Source organism: Musca vetustissima, unplaced genomic scaffold (assembly GCF_032173495.1).
Source record: "Musca vetustissima isolate MV318-11 ecotype Yass unplaced genomic scaffold, APGP_CSIRO_Mvet_v1 utg323967, whole genome shotgun sequence".
NCBI classification, from domain to species: domain Eukaryota; kingdom Metazoa; phylum Arthropoda; class Insecta; order Diptera; family Muscidae; genus Musca; species Musca vetustissima.
The window spans coordinates 45,342-51,525 of record NW_026884613.1 but is presented as its reverse complement, the minus strand read 5'-3'; positions in this window follow the sequence as shown (position 1 = coordinate 51,525).

Here is a 6,184-nt window from a genome sequence, read left to right as displayed (position 1 = left end):
TTAGATTTAAGTTAATTTAGATGAATTCCGTTAATTTAAGAATTTGAATAGTAACGTAAATTTCTACTACGCAGTTTATTCGAATAACTTCACAACAACAACTACTGTATAGATTTTTCTACATCCTTCCATTTCCTCTTCCATTTCCATTCCTCTTCCTATATCGCAAATGGGAAAGTGAGGACGGTAAATCTCACCGGAACTTGATCGTCGTCCCAGACTCCAAAATAAGAGATGTCTTGTCGGAGTTTCACGATGGGCCAAGTGGGGGACATCTTGGCATAGCAAAAACCGCTGAAAAGGTAAAGCAGAGATTCTATTGGGTCGGCTGTCAAAAATCCATTGCCGACTGGATCGCCAATTGTGAAAGGTGCATAAGAGCTAAAGGCCCAACGCGGAAGAGTCGAGGCTACATGCAGCAGTATAATTCAGGAGCCCCTTTTGAAAGAATCGCAATGGATGTAGCTGGACCGTTCCCCACAAGCGACTCTGGGAACCGGTATGTCTGGTGTTCCATCGGAGGTTCATTCCGATCAAGGTAGGAACTTTGAATCAGCGATCTTCAAGGAAATGTGTGACTCCTACGGAATCAAGAAAACCAGAACGACGCCTCTACATCCACAATCAGATGGCATGGTGGAAAGATTCAATCGTACCCTGGAAGAACATCTACGGAAAGTGGTGGACAGTGGCCAACGAGACTGGGATGAGCATATTCCAAAGTTTTTACTGGCTTATAGATCGGCCATTCATGATTCCACATCCCGGACTCCAGCCAAAGTTCTGTTCGGAAATGAATTAAAGCTACCTGGCGACTTGATATTCGGTGCTACCCCAAACGATGTGAACCAAGATGAAGACAGTCAAAACTCTTTTAGTAAAGTCCACGATGCAGTTCGCCATCGAATAAAAATGGTTAGCAACCGCATGAAGGCAAGGTACGATCGAGCGGCAAATACCGATGGGTTCCAAGAAGGGCAACTGGTACTATTGTTCAACCCACAACGAAAGAAAGGACTATGCCCCAAATTGCAAACGCACTGGGAAGGACCCTACAAGATTGTCACGAAAATAAATGATGTGGTTTATCGCATCCAGAGGAGCGACAGTCCCAGGTCGAAGATGAAAGTTGTACATTTGGAGCGGCTGGTCCCCTACGGAACGGGAACTGTGCCTATTCGGGACGAACAGGCTTAAGCGGGGGGCAATGTTACGAATATAACTTTAGATTTAAGTTAATTTAGATGAATTCCGTTAATTTAAGAATTTGAATTGTAACGTAAATTTCTACTACGCAGTTTATTCGAATAACTTCACAACAACAACTACTGTATAGATTTTTCTACATCCTTCCATTTGCTCTTCCATTTCCTATTTTGTTATTGTCGTACAATTCTTGTTAAACGTCATCATTAATGATCGCTTAATTCCTCTTTCTTTGTTACCCCCTCGCCTGTATATGTGTTGTTGTTATTGTTTACTCAATGTAAGTTTGTATGTGTTGTTGTTATTGTTTACTCAATGTAAGTTTGTATGTGTTTGTTGCATTGGTAGATTGTTCGTAATCTAGGCGTTACCAGATCGTCTAGAAACTTCTGTAGCAAGGGGCATATAAATAGAGGAAATGAAAAGGCAGTGAGTCAGTTGTGAATCAGATCGCGAATTGAAACCGTCGAGTAAAGTAAAGTGCAAAGTAAAGTTGTGTGAATAAAATCATTGTAATAATCGTAATCCGAAAGAACCCGCGTTTTATTTGGTACGAATTGTATCGGGAAATAAAACAACGTCTACACGGGATTAAGCAAAATCCAAGAACGTAACAATATAATATATAAAATTCTATTGACATATCTAGTTTGTACATTACCTTAAACAAAAAATGATGCCCCACAATAAAACTCCATTTAATTATCATTTCTTCAATCTTGTTTTTTTTTAATTATATTTTCGCAAAATACGTTTCTTTTTCTGGTGTTTTTTGTGTTGAGTGTGTATGTCGCTGTGTAAATCAAGTGGTTTTTTGTTGTAACAACAGCCACCATTCATAACAACAAAATGATGTTACAAGAGCTCTAATCTAAACATCCAACAAAACTGAACATTGAATTTGTGAAAAAATACAAAAAAAATAATTCTTAAGAAAAAAATGCTGTTTCTGGATGTACAAAAAGTTATTAGGCTGTTGTGCTAAATTGTAACGTATCTATATGTATATATGCATTATATATGTAAACTAATCATAAAATATAATATACCATTTCTGATTGTTTAATAATTATTTTCTGCATTTGCTTTTCGTTATTTTCTTTTTTCTTTTATATTCTTTAACTACATCTATAGATCATAATTTCTGTTTCTTTATGCTTTATTTTAGTATTAATTCGTTATTTTGTTGTTTGCAAATTAATATGCAATGTAAAAAAAACTTTAAAGAATAAACTAATAATTATAACGTAGTTTAGTAAAATAAATATTTTTTAAACTATTGCTTGCTTTTTTTGAAAAATTCTACAAAATAACAATATTTAGTTTCCATTTATTGTTTTGCTATACATTTATATATATACCATGGTAATGTGTATGTATGTATTTCGATTTTTCAGATTTGTTACTATTTTAAAATGTACATTATGGTGAGTTGCTTTTGTTTTATGTTTTTAAGTTAAATAGTTAACAATTATATTTCAGTTTGATTTAGGTAGGTTGTTTGTTTTGGTAACTATAATTTTTTTGGAAGTTGATTTTTATTTTTAGTTTTTTTTTTTTCAATAATAAATATAAGAAAATAAAACAAGTAACAGAATAAAATTATATATTAACCTGATTTTTTTTTTTTTTTTTGGGAATGTTTTATTTAAAGTGAATATTTATTTCCCCCCAAAAATTGTAAGAATTTAAAATTATATACCGGGGATTCTTAAGCAGACTGCGATAAGGTGCTAAAATTTCCCTGCAGGCAAGTCATACGTGAAGATGGGGGCTAAAACGGTGGACGTTTAGGCATATCCCCAAGGGAAGACCCGTTTTTAGATATTTTGCAACAAAAACTTCAGTGCTTTGAGAGTGTGTTATAGACTTGCAAAAACTAGCCGTATAGACTTTTAAGTCCATTTTCATAAGACAAAGGAAACCCATCTTCTACTTGATTTATGTTTGAAAGATTAATCGGTTATCTTGCGCACCAGGTGGCCAGACAGACCAACATTTGTAAATCGACACTAAATTGTCTGAAACGGATTTGGTCCAAAGAAGCATGGGGTCTTAAACCATTATTTCGATGAAGCGCATTTTTTGCCGTATCAATTTATTAAGGAAATTTGGCTACGAAAAACCCTGGATGAATGGGGAAATTCGGAACAAAGGTAAACAGATCAGAAGACTCAACAATTTTTGTAGTCTACTGGATTAACTTCCACGCTAAAAGGAATGACAACAACAAAATAGAAAAGTTTATGTGAACAGGTAGATAGCGTAAATGACGTCTCAAAAATAAAGAAGTTTCTATAAAAAAAAAAAAACAAACACTCAAACCGAAACCATGGGAGATAAGGAGGGAGACAGCCTAAGATTCCTCATGAAAGCTCAATTCCCCCCGAACAAATCGACATATGATAAAAGAGATTATGGAGACAGTTGCGTCCAAAGAGATTATGGAGACAGTTGAGTGGGTTTAGCAGGGCGGTTAAAGTGATGGAGCGTATCGTGAGATCCAAGTCCACACGCAGGGCATGTGTTTGGTAACTTGCTGTAAATTCGGGCCACTCTCGTTCTGCTGCTATAGGTGTTGGGTGGACTCCAAGTACTGCATTCACATGGTATTTGTCCATTGTCTGGGTCACTGCTTCCGTGTGAATGCTGGTAATTCCTGACCGATAATCCTATTGGTCTAGGGCTTATCTTTTATACCGTTGGACCTTTCTCTCTCCTTACATGCCGCTGTGGCGGAATTCTACCCATAAGATGATGGCATAGATGATTCCGGCGAAAACTCTCAAAAGGTACTGCTTCGACAACATCCTGTTGTGACGATGTGCCGTTTCTCATCATATCACAATTAGCTGTGGCTACCGCGGACGACTTTAGAAAGCTATGGAGATACTTTTTTCGTACGTCCTTACGACCTTAAGGGACTGCCTAGGGGAGTTGCAAAGTGGGGATACCCTTCCCTAGGAACTGCTACAAAATTTAACCCTGGCTGATGATGAGCTGTACACCGCGTATTGGCACAAGCTCCAAAGGCAGACCGCGACTGAATCGATGTCCGGGGATGGGGAAACTATCGAGACCCCAACAACGGACAACGACTCAAAGGTCGGAACTGCCCGAAAAGCATCCGATTCGAATCACTTGCGCAGAGAAAAGTGCATCTCATCAAGATTAAGTTGAAATTCGCAAGAAAATTCGAAAGAACGTATCCGCACGCTATTCATCGTGAGCTCCCGATGGTGAGGATCTTCCTCCCGAAAGTAAAATAACACAGTCGGCGAAACCCACTGTCTCTGGCAAAGGTGTGGAGGCTACTTCTGATCCTAAGCCTAACCCGAGTCGAAATACAATGGAAAAAGCTGTTGAGTACACCCCGAAACCAACTGACACCCATAAGGGTGATCGATGAGTGAAGGACTCTGTCTCAAAGCCTGATTCTACGCCAATTAACAAAGGTGAAATACCCCCACCGTTGCTCGGCAAAGGAAGAAGGTCAAGTCAGGCAATGAACCATTGTCTTCTGGAGGAATGAATACTGCTTCGTACTATTGGGTGCAGGAGCCACCGTTGTCGGAACGGGAAGAAGTTCATGTCAGACAAGGAACCTTCGTCTTCTGGTGGAATGAATACTCCCCCACAGCACAAATCTGTGAATATCGCTGACAATAACAAATTGGCGTGGCACTTTTGGGTGCAAAAGCCGCCAGTGAGGTTTCTAAAGTTGCTTTTAACTTCTATCCCTTCAATTTTGCCTACGTATCTACGACGGGTTCTGCTTCGGAGAAGCCAGCTGGGATGCTCTCCTGGCTTAGGCGGTGTCCGAATCCGAGTTCATTCATTTACTGGTTTTCATTTGAATGATAGGAATATTGGAATATTTTTCTGCCATCCCTGTTTTAATTTTTCGATTTAGGAGAATCATTTAAGAATAAAAACTACACGAAATTTAACATTTAGAAATATAAACATATTCATTTGAAAATACACACAAAAAGATAAGATTAAAAATATTGCTTATATTACAGCACTAATTTTGTAGAGATAGCTATCACCACGAACTCTACACAAGAATATTCTAAATTGACATACATTTAGTTTTTTTTTTTTTTAAATACGCATTAAAGGAAAAAAATTGTAATAATAGTAATTTATGTATTTTAGTTCTTGCTTAGTAGATCGAGAGCAAGATTAGTGGCAGAGAACTATAAAATAATTGATTTAAAAAATAATACTACACATTTAGAAAAAATCTTATATAAAATAGTGAGAGTGCAATACATATTATTTGTATAATGAATTATGAACATATGTGGAAATTAAAATTAAACAAAGATTTTAATATAGACATATTAAAGGCGACAAAAATGTCTTCGTGTCGCCAAGGCAAAATTTGTGTTATAACAATAGAAATAGCTTAAATAAAACAAAAATTGTGTGTACATATTTATAATATAATAAAGATTTTAAAACAAATCCATAATAATAAAAAAATATTTATTTTTAATATTAATTTGGGTTAATCACTGGGTATATGGTATGTTTGTCTCACGAAAGTTAATGAAAGGCAATATACAATGAGTTTTTTTGTTGTTTTGCCATGAAAATCGTTTTTTAAACTAATTAACCTAAACATTAAATATTTATATGTATAGACACTAAATTAAAAAAATAGTGTTAACCTAGTAATTTTTTTTCTATGAAATGTAAAAGGCAAAGTATTTTTTTTTATTATAGCACAAAATAAAATAAACTATAGCATGGGGAATCTATATATTTATGGAAAAACATATAGCTATGAGAAGATGAAAAGTAGGAAAAATTAACTAATGGAAAAAATAATAAACAAAAATTCGGAAATTGTTTAGGATAAACTCACATTTTCTGAAATGCCTTACAATTGTTTTGAAATATCACTCAGCGTTCAAAAGTATCCGCTGTTGTGCTTGGAAAATCATTTCGATTTTTCTTGTTAGTATTG